General features: G+C 38.2%; 1 protein-coding gene across 10 annotated transcripts in view; it reads right to left on the bottom strand.

The window, feature by feature from the left end:
- The window catches only part of MAGI2 (membrane associated guanylate kinase, WW and PDZ domain containing 2), a 1,445,467-nt gene that overhangs the window by 778,727 nt on the left and 646,003 nt on the right, over nt 1-20,737 (bottom strand). The gene's annotated exons all lie outside the window — the stretch shown is intronic.

The raw sequence follows: 20,737 nt of genomic DNA, 5'->3' as shown, positions 1-20,737 counted from the left end.
ATGGAAACTATCTCTTCTGTCTCTATCCCTAAATAGGATGGACAATCAGTTCTCAGAATCATGACAAAAGATAAAAAAGAGGGAATTCTCACAAATCATTTTGAGGACTGTGATAAAAAGCACTTTAAAGACAAAAATAAGTCATTAGAACAAATATCCACAAATTTAGGGGGCATAAGCATCAGAGTAGCAATCTCTGTGTTGTCCTTCTGTGTTCCCCTTATGGACTCTTAATTCCAAGAGCATAGTATTACTGGTGGTACCTCAGCCAAAGTGGAAAATAGTGGTAGAACTGACATAGAATCACACTTCCCCTGCCACTAAAGATAGAATTTTGAACTCTTACACAAACAGCCGCTCTTGCTCTCAAGAGTAATGCCTGTGATTGCCACATTTATTGCGGGGACTGGACACTCCAGCTGAAATACACCCAGTCCCTTCCATAAACACCACTCAGGGGTAGACAGGAAATGAATAATGGCTATTCACTGTTGTTGCTTGTTTTGTATTCTAAAAGCTTTACCTTGCATGGAAAAGATCCTATTTAAGCTTTTAAAATAAATTATATGCTAACTGGCTGCAAATTTAGCTTCAATGTTTGCTACAAAATCAGCACCAAAACATTGGATGAACAATCTTTTTAAAATCCCACCTAAAAAAAGTAAATTGACTTATGCACATTTAGGAAGACCTAAAATTTTCTAAGAAGAAAACATAGATTTCATGTTATAGCCTTTTATAAGCAAGTGAGCAGTTCTTTTGACTTTTATTTTTTTCTTTTCTAACTCTGGGTGTCCTCTGCTGCATTTATCCCCTCCGCCCACTTTTTTTTTTTTTTTGCCTTCCACCTGTCCTCTGACCTTCATTCTTTTGCACATGGAGTCATTTTCCTTGACCACATAAAATATTTCCAGTGAAAAAGAGCAGGAAAACTATGTTTTAAAGCGTGCGTCAGAATTTTTGTTTGTTTGGGGCCACACCCGGCAGTGCTCAGGGCATATTCCTGGCTCTGTGCTCAAGAATAACTCCTGCCTGGACTCAGGGGAGCACATGAGGTACCAGGGATCAAACTCAGGTCTGTCACACATGCAAGTCAAGAGCTCTACCTGCTGTATTTTCTGTCTGGCTCCCAAGGCACTATTTTTATTAAGTCTAATAATATATGAACCTTAACCCAAACTCTAGTACATGGCAAATTTGTTTTTTTTTTAAATTTTTTATTAGTGAACAGCATGAGGTACAGTTGTAGACTTACAAACTTTAGTGCCTGCATTTCATTTGTATAATGATAGAGTACCCATCCCTCCACCAGTGTCCACTCTCTACCACCAATGATCCCAGTATCCCTCCCACCACCCCCTACCCTATCCATCCCCCCACCCTGCCTCTGTGGCAGGGCATTCCCTTTTGTTCTCTCTCCTTTTGGATGTTGTGGTTTGCAATAGAGGTATTGAGTGGCCATCCTGTTCTGTTTATAGTCTACTTTCGGCCTGCATCTCCCATCCTGAGAGGATCCTCCAGACCCCATTTACTTGGTGTTCCCTTCTCTATTTGGGCTGCCCTTTCCCCCAGCATATGTGGCGGCTTCCCAGCCATGGAACAAGCCTCCTGGTACTTATCTTGACTATTCTTGGGGGTTTGTCTCTCACTCTGTTGCTTTATATTCCACAGATGAGTGCAGTCTTTCTATGCCTGTCCCTCTCTTTCTGACGCATTTCACTTAGCATGATACTTTCCATGTTGATCCACTTGTATGCAAATTTCATGAGTTCATCTTTTCTAACCACTGCACAGTATTCCATTTTGTAGATGTACTAATGTTTTCTTAAATAGTCACCTGTTCTCGGCACTCGGGTTTTTTCCAGATTCTGGCTATTGTAAACAGTGCTGCAATGAACATATAAGTGCAGATGTCATTTCGACTATACTTTTTTGTATACGGCAACTTAGAAGCTCCATGCTCTCCTAATGAAGTGCCAAGATAGTACTTGGGCTGTAAATATTTTAAGATTTATAATTCAAATCAAAGAATCTTGGTCTCGAGAGACTCATTAAAGTTCCCCAATGAAAAAATCAACAATAGAGAAGAGGGCTGGAGATACAGTGCAAAGGTTAAGGTGCTTGCCTAACTTGCAGCTGTGACTGCACACCTGATTCAAATCTTAGCACCACATGTGGTGCTCCAAGCACAGATTTACGTGTGGCCCATGATCATAGTCTTGTGTAATCCACAAACAAACCACCACCAAAGGTGAGGGTGAATTGGCAGATATACTATACAAAGAACTGCAACCAACTTTTCCAAAATGTGCTCCTACATTTGAGGAACAAAGTAAAGTACTGGCAAAGTGCAAAAAAAAATTACCTATGCATTTGTTTATTTGACAATTTTTATTGAGAAGGTCTGTTTTGCTCAGCACGAGACGAAACCCTAAGGTGTATGAGATTAATAAATTGACTGGGCCCTTTCAGAAATTCAAAACATGTACTTGGAACATACAGTAGCTGTATGACAAAGTATTACAAAACCAGAAAAGGGAAAAACAGTTTCTATTTTGTGAGGTAGCATAGTTACAAAGAACAGTTGATATTTGAGCCTAGCCATTAAGAATGTGTCCATTTCTCCCCTAAAGAAAGCAAAGATAGGGAGCATTTAGGCCAACAGACACAAAGGATGAACAAACATCGAATTGAGTGCAGTGTGCAGAGCCTGGACCCCTAGAGGATGTGATGTGAGAGGATGATTACAAGAAGCCATGAATGGTCTTGAATGGTCTTAAGATTTCTGTTTTATTTGAGATGCAACAGCAACTTATTTTAGGTTCTTTGGCTGGCAAATTGTGTGTTATGAAGATTATGTTGGCAGCAATGTGAAGGGTGAATTAGAGCACTGTTTCCCAAACTAATTCCCTGATGATCAGAATTACAAATGATAGTAAAATACATAGATTATTGGTTCCATTCCAAAACCAATGAAGAAATCCAGGGATCTGTTTATCACAAGTGTACCAAGTGACTAGACACATGAAGATGGTTCCAGAAAGAGCTAATAAGCTCAGTATATTCAGTCAAAAGAGAGACTTCTGATTATTTAAACCTATATAAGTTTTTCACATAAAGGTTGACAAATAATATGATGAATGCACTGATTTCCCCCCCCCCAGGAAATACAACATTATATATAATATTTTATTCAATTTCATTGCTATTTGATTATATGTAAAAGCTTCTGTCCTGACTGGTAAGCTTGTTTACGATCTCTCATTCACCTTAGGATATTTTCCTACTCTGTGACTTTGATTCCCCTTGCTAGAAAGTCTGCCCCTTTGCTTTTTCCATTTCTACTTTTCCTATCTCTTTTGGAGTTACTACTAATACCAGGAATGAGACATCGGAATTTTCTGCTTTTGTAGTAGAGTTTACACTTAAGGCACACAGATATTACAATAGCAGGACTAATATTACTATAAAAGTCTTATATAAGTGCTAAGGGATTTAGCTTTTTTAATTCTCACGATAACTCTAGAAGGTACTATTATCAACACTTAATTATTAGAAGAAAATAAAATCTAAAGAAAATTTTTAAAAATTCTTCAGAGTTATAGCACTGTAGCACTGTCTTCCTGTTGTTCATCGATTTGCTCGAGCGGGCACCAGTAATATCTCCATTGTGAGACTTGTTACTGTTTTTGGCATAGCCAATACGCCAAGGTGTGCTGGGCTCTCTGAGAGGGATCGAGGAATTGAACCTGGGTTGGTCTCGAGCAAGGCAAATGCTCTACCGGCTGTGCTATCCAAGTCAGTCAGTACTACATGATTCATGTAATATCATTTCTTATTTCCTCATCATCTGAAATCCCAAATTTAGTCTTTGATTACATCAGTCAATAATGTTACCATTTGGCTTTCTTTTCTTGCCCTCAGGCTAAAGGCTCAATTTCAGGAACTGGAATCTCTCTCCTTAGGTGAAAGAATTCTGCCACTTGAAAGTCATTTAACCTCTCCACCTCACTTTCCTGACTGATTTCATAGTTTAATCAAGAGGCTCAAATGAATCTTTATTTTAAGTATTTAGCACAATGCTTAGAACTAATACTCATTAAACATTATTATTTTTATCTTTAATAACTTTGTTATTGATAAGTGAGAAGCAAATTTTCTCTATCCCAGTAATATGAGATTTAGGGGCGAAAAAATATCTCATGATTCTGTATATCAATAAGTGTAGTTTATGTGGCTTTTAGTTATTCTAGTTTTTAATACAAAATTTAAGACTAACCAAGTATTCTTTAATAATGAACTTCACTATTACATCTATCATTTATTTTACCTGTAGATGTGTGTGATGACTTCAAGGCAGGAAAAAGGTACACATGCATAATTTTAAAAAAGCCAACATATGCATTTAAGAATCAGCTAAACATTTACTCATCTTAAAAATCAACTTTTACCAGTTTCATATATAAATTGCTATCCTTTTCTCTAAATAAATATCTCCAAAACTTCCATCAAACATCTCCTTACACTTTGCGATCTCTTTATTAATAAGCGAACTTTCATTTGAGGGGTTGGGTGGGTGGGACACAATCAGCTGTGTTTAGGATGTACTGCTGGCTCTGTCATTAGATCACTCCTGGAAGGGCGTGGGAGGCCGTATACAGCATGGGGTCTCCAACCTGCATCAGTCACATATAAGCCAAGTGTCTTAAACCCCGTATGATTTCTCTGGCCCTAAAGACACTTTTATTAAGTAAACAATATACTAGTCAGGTAAGTGAATTCTTTGGCAGATATGGTATCATACTTAAATGAAATCAAAGTCAAATAAATGGCACATCTTATCTGACAAGGGGAAAAGTATACATGTGAAATATGGTCATTATATTTTGCAAACTATGATGAAACATAATCATGAGAAAATTCAATACCTCTTTTATCTATTCTGTGAATTATTGATTCAAATAGTAAATAATCCTACTGTTGATGGATTCTGTGAGTATGGACTAAATAATCGATGTACTACACTGTTGACTGCTGGGTGTACATATAGATTACTCACAGGTTGGTAGCAATAGTTAATGCTTGCAGTACCTGTATCTCATGGAACTATCTCTCTGTCTCATAGGCTCCATGAGAGTTTTTATGAGAAACAACATCTCTTTTTGACTGTTTATGCAAAATTAATGCATTTTTTTCAGTTACTGTCATAAGTATGCCATTCTGCTTTGAGATAGTTATATGTATGTGCATGCGTCCATAATTATCATACAGAATGGTTAAAGTTTGATTACCCCATTGTCAGAGAAGAAAGGCAAAAAGCAGAAAATTCCTGCTTTGGATTTTTCTTAGTCTTGGCTAACCAGTCGAAGCAGGTGCTTTAAGAAAGACATTTAAATATAGCACAGTGTCATAGACACAGGGCTTTAGTTACCCTGACTTCACCATTTCCTAGCTCTATGGTACTAGACAATTACATCACTGTGAAACAGAGATTGTATCTTTTGCAGAGTATTGTCGTGAACTAAATGAGATGAATCACATAGAATGTTAGACATAGTAATTAGCATACCATCATTACTCGGACCAGTATTCCCACATCATCATCACCAACACTACCACTTTCATCATCATTATCATCATTACAATGAACAACACCATCATCGCCATTATCCTCTTCTTACCATTATCACCAATATTTATGGTGTTCTGGCCCTGTGCTAAGGTTTACTATAAATATTAGCTTCCATTATTGGTGTTAAAATATTTTATTTTACTGACATTTACCTGATAGCATTGCATATGCTGAGCCTATTGCTGCCTTCATTTAAAACACACTATCATATTCCAATGGGCCATAATTAAATAAAATCTTATACTGAACTACTTTCCTGTCTATGAATAAAAAATAAAAAAATATACAGATACTTTCCCTTCACTAGTCTTTCCTATGCATAAATGAGTTTCAAGATCAGACCTTGTATGCCCAAGATCTGATCCTGATGATTTCCAAATCCTCTAAAGGTAAATCAACATGCATCAATAATCTATATGAAATTATGTTTCATATTACTGAAAAGACCAAAGCACAAAGTAGCTGTGCTTTCTGTACTGAATGAGCATAAATTAATCCCATTGTTGACAGCTGTCCTTTACGGTTCTGCATTTCTGATTTCATAATGAGTCATCTCTTTTCTTATTTCTAAAAGGCAGGCAGAATCATGGTAGTTTATTTTAACCAGAGGTATTTTCTTGTCCATAAACCATTATGTATTTTACCTTATGAACCCCATCTATGGGGCAACAAGCTGCTGCTACAAGTCCAATTTTGCCTGTATTGAGCTTCCACAACATTGTGAAGTACGTGCAATTTGTTTCCACACTTTCCACTTTTCCTCCTCTGACCTTTTTATCACTCAATGGCACTTTCTCCATGGTTTTCTGAGTCTTTCATGAATTTGGTTCTCATCTCATAACAAAACCAAAATAGAATTGCATCTGCTGCGTAAGTTTGTATGCTTTACCTGCAGTAGAAATTCTTATTGTCTTTATGATTTTAGACAGGTTGTATTATATCTTAAGACAAATCCATTCCATACAAGTAGAAATAAAAATTATTTTCAGCATTCTAATCCATGACCTAAAACACATCTACTGAAGTGGTGGCAATTAAACAAGTCACAGGTTTTAGGAAGTTCAAATCAAATTATGAAGAAAAATGAATAGGAAGGGAGCTATATATAATGACTTGGCTAATATAACACAAAGACATAAAATTAGTGTGTGATGGTTTTGAACAATTATTTCACCATGAACAGATTGTGTGACTTTGGACAACATAGCTTAATATCCTCAAACCTGAATTTTCTTATCAGAGAGAGAGAGAGAAAGAGAGAGAGACGCAGAGAGAGAGACAGAGAAGAGACAGAGACAGAGAGACAGAGACAGAGAGACATAGATAGAGACAGTATAAAAAGTAAAAGTACACGCAGTCATGAAATTGCTGGCATAAGCAGCATATTATAATAGGTCTGCAGGAAATAGTTTGAGCTTGCTTTATCTCAGTTGTCAGTCATCTATTTAATAGTTGCTTTTGCTTATTAACATAGGAGCTCAATATTTAAGATATGACCGGAATTCTAGGTTTCTTATGGCAATTTAACCATCGAAGATACGTGTCCCTCAGTACCACTTCAGGGAGACTACATGAGGACTCCTGCCTTCCTTAGGAGCATGGTACCTCCCTCACTCCCTTGCACCTCACTCTCCTACTTCCCTGGCAGTTGATCTGATGCTCTTCCTATCTGATGCCCTCCCTATTGCTGATAACTGATGACATTATATGCTGCCTTAAGCTGTAAGGGAAACTGCCCCTGCTCTGCTCAACCAACTTCCAGATGGGCTTTCTGGTACTGGTGACTCCCAGAGAATGAGTCAGGTGGAGTTCGGAGCCAGGGATTCTGCAGAGACTAAACACTGCAAAGTCCTTTGGTTTAGAATGGAAGTGTGCCTGTTAATTAACCCTTGCAGAAATGTTCTGTGCATCTGAGGCCAAAGGTCAATGCTGGCAGCTTTTCTGAGGACGTGACCCTGAGCCTCCGTCTCAGAACTGTGCGTTGCCCTGCACACATTTCTGTTCTGATATGTGCTGGAACAAAGGCTTTGCTACTGCATCGAGAGAGCTTATTTACTCAGGAATCCTCTCGTTGTCTACTAGCCAGATTTTCCTTAAAGAATGAAGAAAAATTGTCCCATTCTTGGGACATTCTTTGGTGCCAATTCTGAAGGTTGCATGCAACTAAAAAGAAGTTGAAACGTCATAGCTATCTGGGCCTGCAGAGAGCTCAGTGGCAAAGCACTCGCCTTGCTTGCAAGTGTGTGAGGCTGCAGGTTCAATTTCTGACACCATCCCCACTTGCCTGGACACCATCCCAGAGGTACTGAAGTGTAGGTTCCCTGGTGCCACAACCAAGTGTGTGAACTCTGGTGCCTGGCCACCACATGTGTGAAAGCGTCACAGTTAAAATGTGTGAAGTGTGAACCCCAGCAAGCATAGCAACTGAAACTGTTGAAATTCATCTCTCAAATAAAAAAAAAACAACCACAAAAAAACCAAAAATGGAAGAGGCCTTGGGGTAGGTTTAGGTATTAGAATGCAAAGGTTTTGCAAAAATGCAACCAGGGGGAAAAATAACATAGCAGGAAAGAATAGGCTAGATAATATATCTGCTGGCTTCAAAAATGCGCCAGACAAGTATAGAATAAGACTGGTAAAAGTCTGTGTGGCAAAAAAAAAAAAAAACAGAAAGAAAGAAAAATGTCAGGACTTTACATTTTAAGGGTGCTTTCTGATAGCTTTGCAAAACATACCGGCCTCAATTCTTAGTGTACCCATTGGATGCTGATGTTACGTAACTGTCCTTATTGTCTCTGTCAACCATGACTCACCTGTTGGGAATCTGGGTAGTGGTGAGGGAGTGATATTGTCCTGCATGAATGACAGATGAATGACAGTCCCTACGTGGATTTGTCTGTCTGCTCAATGTGTTTGTCTTTTTCTCTGCAACCGACCCCTGCGGGATGGGGCCTGAAGGTGCTGATCTGTTTGGCTTTAGACAAGACTTGCAGGCGCGATCACCAAGTAGGTAACTGACAGTAAGCACACATGAAAAGCCTCAACAACAACAGCTGCAGCATCTTTCAAAATATTCAATATTTTACTAACCGTATTTTTAATAATAAAGCTTAGATGTTTTATTTTTTTCTGTTGCATTATGCTTTGTTCAATAGGAAAAATTATTTATTTATACTTCCGTCCCTCTTGGAAAGCCTGACAAGCTACCGAGAGTATTCTGCCCACCTGGCAGAGCCTGGCAAGCTCCCCATGGCGTATTCGATGTGCCAAAAACAGTAACAAGTTTCACAGTGGAGATGTTAGTGGTGCCCGCTCGAGCAAATCGATGAACAACAGGACTACAGTGTTACAGTGCTACAATGTATACAATTATACATATTTTTTGTCATGAATAAACTCAATGCACTAAAAATAAAAATAAATGCATAAACCATCAGCAATTGGTTTCCATGAATCATCATCATCTTGGTTCACCTGATAGGCTCACATGTCTCTACCACATAATTTGTGTCTTTTAACATAAGAGGTTTCATTGTTCAAAAAATGTGCTTGTATTGTATCTTCAAGACCCTCTGTGAAATGAGGCACTTCACTCAGGTAACTGTCACTGTCATCACGTTGCTCATTGATTTGTTCAAGCGGGCACCAGTAACGTCTCCATTGTGAGACTTGTTACTGTTTTTGGCATATCTAATACACCACTGGTAGCTTGCCAGGCTCTGCCGTGCGAGCGAGATAGCTCTCTCCAAGAGGGGTGGAGGAATTGAACCCGGGTCAGCCATGTGCAAGGCAAATGCCCTACCCACTGTACTATCGCTCCAGCCCTCACTGAGGCAAAACCAAAGTCAAATTAAGTAAGATTGAGAACATAAGAAGGAAAAGATAAAGAAAAAGAAAGGAGAAGAACAGGAGATAGTACAAAGGTAAAGGTAAAGGCTCTTATTAGCACTTGACTGTCCCTACAATGCTGAATTAATCCCTGCACTGTCACGTATGGCCTCTGAGCACTGCAGGATATGGCCCCAAAACAAAAACATTAGAGTCTAGGAAGAGATTGCACAGGAAGAGGGCACTTGCTGTGCATGCAGCCACAATAGTTGTTACCCTGATTTGCATCACAGTACTGAAGGGAGGAAAGGAAGAAGGGTGGAAGGGAGGGAGGGAGGGAGGGAGGGAGGGAGGAGGAGATACAGAAGAAATAGCTAATTATCTGCTTTTCCTAGCAACAGCAGATGATACCACGAAAAAGCAGATGTTGACTTTGCTAAAGATTCTGGAGACTTAGCTTTGGATCCCTCATGCCATGTCAATGCTGAAGTTTCCGCAAGATGTCATCCAGTCCAATGTTTTGGTTTCAGGAGATTAAGAAGTAACACATTTCCTGAGGATCTTCAGTAATTGTCCATGATACTGGGGAGGGTGAGTTCTCTCAGACGTTTTCTTATGTATTGTGTTCCACCTACTGTACCCGGTTTAATCTCCATGGTTATATAATCATTCCCATTTCAGAACAAAGAATTTGGGGAGTTGGAGAGTTAGTACAGCAGGTAGTGGGTTCAATCCCCAGCACCCCATATGGTCCCCCAAGTGCCAGCAGGAATGAGTCCTAAGTGCAGAGCCAGGAGAGAGCCCTGGGCATTGCTAGGACAATGGCTCCCAAAACAAAACAAGAAACAGAGTGAAAGGACTTTTGGTTTAGTGAGTTTAAGTCAAGGTCAAGGTACTATAGGCATAGGACAGGTAATAACAGTTTTCAGTACAAAGCTCTAGGTACTTTTTACTACACCATGCTGCCACCCTGTGGGACAGAGAATAGGGATAAAATTATATAAAAATTAAATCCTCATTGAGTAGTCAAAATATTAAATATTTTATTGAATTAGTCAATAGAATGACTTATTGATTACATAGTAATTTAATAAATGTGAAGATTCCTAGAGCAGTCATGGAAATTTCATGAATATGTGCCCCATTATGGCAGTAATTTGTTGCTTAATGTTTAACAACTGGCTCTGTGGGGAAAAAAATGGACTTGAAGCATTTGCCAATTTCTGTAAAGTAAATATGTCACCACAGTCAATTTTAAGCTCCCAACTTAAAAGTCAAGGAACTAGAATTGGAAAGAGATATACACAGAATCTCTTTTAAGCCAATGCTAGCCAGTAATTGCCAACATATCATTTGGCGAGTGTGTGTGTGTGTGTGTGTGTTAGCTAAATTTATATGGCATTTTAATTTAAAAAAAATAGCAAAGAACTGGTCCAAATGCTTTTCAAGGAACATGTTTTGACTATGCCCTAATCAGTTTCCCTTTTTCAACAGTCATGCAGATCCCTAGTTTACTTTTTCAAATTTCAAAATATGCTGAAATTAACCCTTAAAGCAGGTTACCAGCAAGTACCCACCAGAGGACCTATCAGCACCATCTCAGCAAAGAGCGGTAGGGAAAGGTAAGAATTGGAAAACAAAACTATCCCATGAATTTGTGCTCCTTATAGCTCATCTTAAACAGTGGTAATCACTTAAATTTCTGCCAAATGAAAGTAAGGTGGCTGATAAAGAGTAGGAAAATTTCATGTGCAATTTACCTGGCACATGAGCTTTCGGGTGGACTGCCTCACAAATTATGTTTAGAGTGATTGCTTGAGGAATGATTTCTGATTGTTGATACAATTTACTTTATCTTTTTTTTGGCTTTTTTGGGTCACACCTGGCAATGCACAGGGGCCACTCCTGGCTCTTCACTCAGGAATTACCCCTGGCGGTGCTCAGGGGACCATATGGGATGCTGGGAATCGAACCCGGGTCGGCCACGTGCAAGGCAAACGCCCTACCCGCTGTGCTATCTCTCCAGCCCCCAATTTACTTTATCTTATTCATTTCTTCTGATTGTGAGATACAGAAGGAAGGATGTGAAAGAGGGTTAAACGTGAAGGGTATTCGATGTCAGAAAATTTGCACAAACACCTGGATTATCGCACATGAAATGTGCAGAAATTTCTCCCTGCTATTTAATAGAGGTAAAAAAGAAAAAGGTTTTTATGACAGCACTATTGTTTATAGGCAAACATGACCTAAAGGAGAAGCAACTACCGTTTTTTAAAAATTGATACGGGGAGAAAACAATCATAAAACATAACTTGTTAACTATAGCACAATATACTTCTGCATGTGTAAAAAATAGACATACATTTGTTGCAGGCAGTTAGATGGAGGTGGTAAGATGCACTTTTGGGAAATAATAAAACTTAAGAAGAGATATCAGCCCCGAAGTAGCCCAAAGGCATCAAGACCACATTCCTTTCACATACAAATCCTGAATTCTTTGGAGACAGAGAAACTGAAGCACCACACAAATGCATAAACCTTGGCCCTACCCAGAGAAGGGTAGATCCCTCAGAGAAAGGCGGTGCTCTCCGAAAAGAAACTGCATAAAAATCTTAATAAGATTATAAAACACCATAAACCCAAGAAGAAAAAAAAATAGAGAAATTTTATATAACCTAAAAGCCATAAAAAAACAGTAACAATAAGTCTCACTTGGAGATGTTACTGGTGCCCACTCAAGCAAATCAATGAGCAATGGGATGACAGTGATACAGTGAAAAGCCATTCCAGGCTTTTTATTACTATGGAAAGCCTATGTTCTTGGTTGAATGCATATTTCTCTTCTTTCTCACCTCTCACATCTAAGCAAGCTTTGTTCAATATGAAACTATCTTTCTTCACTATTTCACCTCTAGAAATTCTTTTCTGTGAGGGAAGGCGACAGACCTGGACAGCCTGTGCCAAAGTTAGCAATGACTTTCCTTTCCTGCAAAAAGCAATTCCTGGCTCCAGGCTTATTCCACAGCTCCCTGAGAAATTGGGTGGTGGGGGATCATCTTCCACTCCATGCAGAAGTAATGGACTCCAGGCTCAGCTTTACAGTTTCCTCATGAGATTTAGTGGGATATGAGCATCAGCACAGCAGAGATGCTTGCAGCAGACTGCCAGTTCCAACCCAAGCACCGGTGGCTGAGGTAGGTCAAACAGAGAGATGGGAGCACTCGTTTCCTAAGTATACCTCCCCAGCTCCCCACTTAACCAAACCACCAGCAACACTTTTGGCTTTTGTGTGTGTGTGCAGGGGGTGGGAGGGAGTTCAAAACCCAAGGTGCTCCTGGCTCTGCATTCAGGAATCAGTCCTGGCCTGCTCAAGGGACTTTGTGGGATGTTGGGGACTGAACCAGGGTAGGCCTGGGGCAAGACAACTGCTTTACCCTCTGTACTATCTCTTCTGTCCCAACCAGCAACACTTTCATCTTGAGAATCTACATAGTACAGAATTATATTAGAAACTTAAAACTATGAATTTTCTACAAAGCCAAAGCTATGACATGATGGCATTATGACAGCTGTACTGAGGGCAGGTCAGGTGGGGACAGAGAGTGGTTTATGAATTGTGGTGAAGGGTTATTAATACCTAATTATTCGGTGATGGGCATGGTGTGGTACATACATTTGAAGAAATGTGGACCTCTACCACTAAAATTCATACTGTGTATAAGCTAGTAATACATATTTGAAGAAACATGGACCTATACCACTAAAACTTATACTGTGTGTAAACCATTTCTTCTTTATAAGAAATGATTCTTGGAGTATTATTAAACTAAACTGACAGAAATAAATATTAATATTAGGAAGAATAGCCTATTAATGCTTGGTAGGTACCAGAAGTTATGAATGATAGAAACAATACTCTACACTAAATAAATTTTACCCTGAGTTCCCTGGCTTTAATTACATTCTACCATTGTAACAATCAAAACAGTGTGGTATTTAAATAAAAGCAAATACTCTAATGGAATAGAATTAAAAGTCCAATGATAAACCATCACCTATAGGACAGTTAATTTATGGCAAAGGAGCCAAGAAAATAAAATGGAGAAAGGAAATCATCTTTAATAAATAATGCTAGAAAAACTGTCAATCATATACAGAAGAATAAAATTGCTCCACTCTCTTATACTACACACACACAAAATTAACTCAAAACAGATTAAAGACTTATACTTCAGGGCCATAAAATACATAGAGGAAAACACAAGGAAAACACCAAAGAATAATTTATCTCAGCAATGTCTTCAGTGGTTCATATCTATTGGCAAAATCCACAAAAGCAAAATCAACAAATGGAACTATATCAAACAAAAAGCTGCACTATGAAAGGAGCTGTGACTAAAACAAAAGATGACCTACTGAAAGGGAAAAATAATATTTAAATACTGGACATCTAAGAAAACAACCTATCCAAAAATGGGGTGAACTTAAGCATTAAAAAAATAATAATGATGAAGCTTACATAGAGGGTCAAAAGACACATTAAAAACAGCTCATCATCATTGATTATTATAAATGACAATCAAACTGACAATGAGATATTGTCCCAGAACTGTGAGGAAAAAATATATCCATAAGTATTTTGTTCAATATAAAACTATCTTTCTTCACTATTTCACCTCTAGAAATTCTTTTCTGTGATGAAAGAAGATAGACCTGGACTACCTGTGCCATGGTTAGCAATGACTTTCCTTTCCTGCAAAGAACAATTCCTGGCTCCAGGCTTATTCCACAGCTCCCAGAGAAATCAGGTTGTGGGGACCATCTTCCATGCTATATATATATATATATATATATATATATATATATATGTGTGTGTGTGTGTGTGTGTGTATGTGTAGATAGATAGATAGATAGATAGATAGATAGATAGATAGATAGATAGATAGATAAAGAGAGATAGAGAGAAGAGAGAGATGGCAGAGAGAGAAATTCTGATATACTACTGGTAGAAGTATAAACTGGTTTGGTCTCTATGGAAAACAGTAGGAAGGGCCTGGAGGGAAAGTATAGCAGGTTTAAGGCTTTGAAAGTGGCTGATCCAGATTTGCCCCCTGCTATCATGTATGGTCTCCTGAGCACATCCTGGACTGATGCCTGAGTGCAGAGCCAGGAGTAAGCCCTGAGCACTGCCAGGTGTGATTTCAAAACAAATCAACAACAACAACAAAACCATATCAAAACCAGTATGACCATTTCTAAAAAACTTTTTAATGAAAATTACCATATGTACCAGTAATTTCAAAACTAATATCTACCTAAAAACATTAAAAAAAATAACTCATTATACACAATGGCCATTGTGACTGTTTACAATAGCAAAGATCTAGAAACAAATCCAAGTGTCCAGTGACATATGAATGGATATAGATGAGGTTGTGGCATATATACACAGTGGCATATATTACTCAACTAGAATCAAAAATGAAGAACCCCCACCCACCTCCCCCCACACATACACACTTTATTTAAACATCATGATTTTAAAAAGTTGTTCATGATGTTTTGTTGCAAGAATAAAGTCTTGCTTTTTGCTATAACATTGAACTGGAGGACATTATTTTAATTGAAGTAAATCAGAAGTAGAAAAAAAGTCAAAAAAATCTCCCTCACAGGTGTCAGATAAGAAACAAAAGAGGGAATATGCACTGTCCAGTGAAAATGCTGACAGTAAAACTGCTATCACCCTGGGTCATCTGTGAGTTTTGAAAAGACTCTCTGGAGAGTGACTGCAAGGAAAGAAACAGTGACTTCTAAATAAGCATCTCTGAAAATTTTAGATGCATTAAAATGCATACAATTAACTACCTCTTTTTGGTTCTGATTCAGTAAATGAGATTTTTTATGCCATGTCAATTCTGAAATTTTGACTATAACTCTTACCTTATTGACTTTTCTTACATTTTTATTCTAATTTTCCAAAAAGTCTGCAAATATCTTGAAGGCAGGAACTATACCTCTTGGGGCTAGGGGAGATAACTCAAAGAGCCAGTGTGCATGCTTTGCATGCAGAAGGTCTGGTTTGATATCTGTGCATGCAGGTCTGATTTGGTGACAAGTTTGAGAGAACTTCCTGAGCATATAACTAGGAGAAATCTCAGATCAATGCTGGGAATATTCCCCCCCCCACCACCCCACCCCAGAATCAAACAAAAAGGGCCACACCCATTTTGCCTCCACCATATCCAATTTGAAAAATAATATATTTGTGTTAATTGGAAATCTACTTCTGAACATAAAATCACCCAGCTAATCAATGGCAAAATCTATGAAGACTTATATTCTTACTTGAATAAAGTTTGGGGCATTAATTAATAACAAAACAAAATTCAAAAATAGAATATAAAGGATGTCCTGAAATGGCCAGTAATAAGACGAAGAGTGTTTATTTAAAATGATTCATGACAATAAAGCCACGTTGGCCTTATTTATAGAGTACGCTGACTTGACTTGGAGATGGATATACGTGTCATTCTGACAGTGTGTGTGCTCATATGACGTGAAAGAACATAATTATAGTTGTCCCTTGGTAGGGTATTCATTTGCAATGCTATTTTGGAAACAGTTTTTAAATTGGCGTTCAGTGTTTTGGCAAGGAAGTTCCACTGTATAGGAGCCGTGGAGCTTTGCCCCCTATGGATTTTCTGCATTGGAGTTCAATAAAACATAATTGAATTTTCAATGGGTGAACCCAGAGGATGACAACCGCTGACACTTAGGGTAAGGAACACACTCTCTCTCAGTCCCCTACACTGACTAGTACAGAATTTCAGGCCCTGATTTTTAGAAAGGAGCACTGCAATGATGAATATCTGTGTGCATTACTAGATAACAAAATAACTACTGTAGTGAAATCATGTTTAATTTTAGGAATTAAAGAAAATCTCACCATATTTCTATTCTAGCACACAGGATGTGGCCTACTTCTTAAAAATGTCAAGCATAGAAACACAGATTTTATTTTAAGGACATGGAATCACTCTTTTTTCTTTCTTTGACTTTTGGATACAGTCTTTTCCCAATAGGGAAAATTTGATCATGCTTTCAGACCGGTTACACATACACTGGTTACACTAACATAGTGTATGTGACTATGTTTACAATGGTTACACTGACATAGTGTATCAGGCAGCTTTTCAAGGAATGGTCTCATCTGAGCATTACAACCATTTGATAGATAGCCAAGGAGAGTATGAAATAACATAATTTTTCTCAGCTAGGAAAACTGAGGCTCATGAATGTTAAAATTAATTGTAAACTATGTTTATGTGCCTGCATTTTTCTCATCATTAAATAATGCAACTGTTGACCACTAATTTTTTTTATCACTTTAAAGGTTCTAATTAGGCATGCATGATGCCCAAGATAAATTGGCCTCATCTATACAATTCCACATACTTTTTATAATATGCCATGCATGTGTTATGTTTTACAAGGCAAAAGAGTATTTCTATAAGCCTTCACTTATATTTGCATCTATATGTTCGGTAATACAAGAGCATACAAAAATTCGAACCACTGAGACAAATAATAAGGTAAAATTATCACCTTCAAATGTGGTTATAACACAATTTTGAAACTGCTATTTAACTTTGAAAAATCAAAACAAAGTGACACTAATTAAAATATTTTAAATGGAGAGTAAATTTTACAGTAGAGAAAAGCTTAGAAAAACACGTGTGTCCCTAATGACTTTTCATTTTGTTGTGCTCCAAGTTGGAGAGAGAGAGAGCCCAAAGGACTGAACACATGATTTGCTTAAGGTAGGACTGGTACCATCTTCAGCATATCAGGAGCAACCCCCAAGTCCTTGGACATTACTGGGTGTGGACCAAAACAAACTAAGAAAATTAAATTTGGTTTGTGACTGTCAGATTTTGCAAACAATAGAGATTATATACTTTTATTTTGGGATCAAATTTTATTGGCCTATATCCAGGTTGGTAGTAGCACAAAGTTGTAGAATTTTGTACTATAAATTCAATCCTTTATTGAATTTCTGCATATTTAGTAAGACTCTTCAGAGATAGTGAATGTAGAATTTTATGGGGCGAAATCTCTGGGGGGATATATTATAGGCAGATGTGAAGGAGGTCCCTGGTAATGAGCTTTTGGGAAATAATAAAAATTTAGAAGAAAGTCTCCAGCTCCACCCAAACTAGTCCTAAAGCATGAATACCACATCCCTTTGTCATGCAAAGTTTGAAATAGAAAAACTGAGGGACCACCCAGATGCAGAAATCCAAGGCACCTCCCTGGAACAGTAGGATGGACTTCTCAAGAAAAGGGGAAGCTACAGCATAATATAAATGTCTTGGTTCAAGTATGAAAGGACCATCAACAATGCAAGATTACCCAGTGGCTACATCCGCCAGGATTAGCTTTCATTCATACAGAGAACTCCAGGTCAAGACCTTTTAGAGGAATATAATGACCTCCTTACAAAAGTCATAAGTCATAAGAGGCTTGTTTGCCTGCTGTCCTTAATACTGCTACTATAATTCCTCTCTGGGTATGGACATGACATTTTTGTCTGTATACTGTTATTTGTTTTCCTTTTGGGGGAATTAAATTTGTTTTCCTTTTTGGAGAGTTAAAACTATGTCATTTACTCTCATAATTGTTCCTCTCATGAACATATCTTTACTCCTTGTTTTTGAGAAGGCCCTGCTTTCTTATTTATTTTTTATTCTTCTTGCTCTTGAAGATGACTCATCTAACTTATTTAAACTGAGTTCATATCTGTAAATAAAAATTTTGGATAAGATATACAGTATGATCTTTCTCAAATTTCAAAACTTCATGCAGTTTTAGAAAAAACTTGAAGTCTACACAAAAGGATAAGGATAGGAAATTTTTAGCTCTGACAAATTATGCCCTGGTGGTACATTAAACAACTACACTTTGAAAATGGGAGACTAAGATAGAGATATGGTGAGAAGCAGAAACTGAGAAACAGGGAGGCAGGTGGAGAGAAACAGAGAGAAGGTAATCTGCTGGATATGAAATATGTGTCTATTAGAGAGGAGAATCAAGCAATACTATATGCACAACCCCACACCTCCAGCAAAGTTCTCTCTGTTGGAAGCAGCTCTGTGCTTCCAGGTGATCTGCAACAAACCTTGCCTCTAATTTTTCCCCTCTTTCCACAAATCTATCATAAATTCCATCAGCCATACCTTTAAAATAGATCTAGAATCTGACTTTCACTATTTGTACCACCAGAACACACAATAAACTACTTTGGAGGCTGAGGAGATTATATGTGTGTGTGTGTGTGTGTGTGTGTGTGTGTGTGTGTGTGTGTGCCATTTCTAATATATTTGGTTTTGGGGGCAAACAACTGGTGGTAAGTAGGACTGACTCCTGGCTCTATACTCAGGAGTTACTTCTGGCAGTGTTTCAGGGACCACATGGTGATATACAGAGCTGGGTTTGGAACCTAGGTTGCTGCAAGCAAGTCAGGCACCCCTCTGCTTCTGTACTCCCTCTCTAATCCCATATTTCTCTTTTCATTCTTACATATATTTGTACCACTTATATTTCTTTCCATTCTATATCTTATTTGTCTTTGTAATTGTCAGAAACTGCATAAGAATATGAGCTAAATGAGGCTGGGATTTGTGTCAGTCTTGTTCACTTCTGTGTCTTTAGTGCCAAGAACTACACCTGACATAAAACCAGACCATTGTGAGCATTGGTTGAATGGAGTTGGCAGTAACAACAGGATGAACATCATGAACTATTCCTTGAAAAGGAAGTCAGACTCTGGGTGGATATGAGTCACATAAAGCCTTTCTTTTTCTTAGTAAAGAGAAGTAAAATCCAGGAAAAGGGTTTGAAAAATAAGGACCTGCTTTGAGGAGTATCACATCCAGTTGCCTCAGGCTGCAAGTGATAAAAGTGAGTGTGAGTCATGGGGCAGTTAAGGGCACAAGCAGAGGAGCTCAGGACCAGAAGTCTAATGCTTCAATCCCCATCTCTAGAATCCTTTACAAACTATCTCATTATTAAGTTTAATCAGCATTCACATCATGTAGGACAAAGGAAATTTCTCTTTTCCTCAATTGCTATAAAATTTATCCAGTTAATATTAGCTATCAATATTAGCTATCAATAAATTAATGTTAGATAATATCACCGAGTTAAGACGTAAAAGTAAAGAATACTACATAGACTCTCACATTATAAAAGTAATAGAGGTGGTGTGGAAAGGCATAGAGGCAAAAATGATAAAATAATGGTGGAAGACTGACAAGTGGTTAAGCTCTACTATGCTTGTATAGAGTTTATTATACTTGCCTGTTCACTTTTCATGTCTGGAAATCACTGTATCACTTTATCATTGTCATCACGTTGTTTGTCAATTTACTCGAGTGGGCACCAGTAACGTCTCTATTCCTCCCCGTCCTGAGATTTTAGCAGCCTCTCCTTACTTGTCTTTCCCAACTATTGGAGGCTCTTTCAGGGTCAGGGGACTGAGACCTATCGTTACCATTTTGGGCATATAGAATACGCCACGGGTAGCTTGCCAGGCTCTGCCCGTGTGGGCAGGATACTCTTGGTAACTTGCCAGGGTCTCTGAGAGGTGTGTGTGTGTGTATGTGTGAATATGTATATATATACACATATATATACATATATATACATACACATAATCATATATATATATATATATGATTTGTTGTCTACTGTCTGAACTCCATCAAATATGGTGTGGTAATTACGGAAAATGGGTAGGAAGTGTCTTATAATGTGTCACGGCCATGCTGTCCAGAAAGTGGCCTGGAACGTGGTGGTGGTTGGGTAATGGAGATTAGCTGCCAGGGCTGGGTCCCTTGGGGCTGGGAGGATTCTTGCCCGCCTCCCTCTGGGGTGCCCCGAGTGAAAACAGCCTGGCGCAGAGTCCCATATTTTGATATCTGGAAATATGCTACAAAATATATATTGAAAATAGATTGAAAATAAACTCCAAAGTCTGTCTTATTTTCTAATTTCTCATAAGTAACCAGGTTAGCTATCATTTTCTTCTTTCTTCAGTGTCTCCGAATTGATGAACAGAGGAGTCATTTCTTTTGCACTTGAGGCCAAGGTGCAGAAGTACCCTCGGGGACCCTGACTAAGCCTGTGCATAGCAGTGCTCACCTTCAGAGTGGGTCTCTATGAAGTCAAGTGTTCTCATATGTCACAGACCAAATCAAAGTGCTTTTAAAAGAAGAT

Source organism: Sorex araneus, chromosome 1 (genome assembly GCF_027595985.1).
Source record: "Sorex araneus isolate mSorAra2 chromosome 1, mSorAra2.pri, whole genome shotgun sequence".
Lineage (NCBI taxonomy): Eukaryota > Metazoa > Chordata > Mammalia > Eulipotyphla > Soricidae > Sorex > Sorex araneus.
Note: the sequence above shows the minus strand (reverse complement) of the source record. Positions and strands in the feature narration are given on the sequence as shown.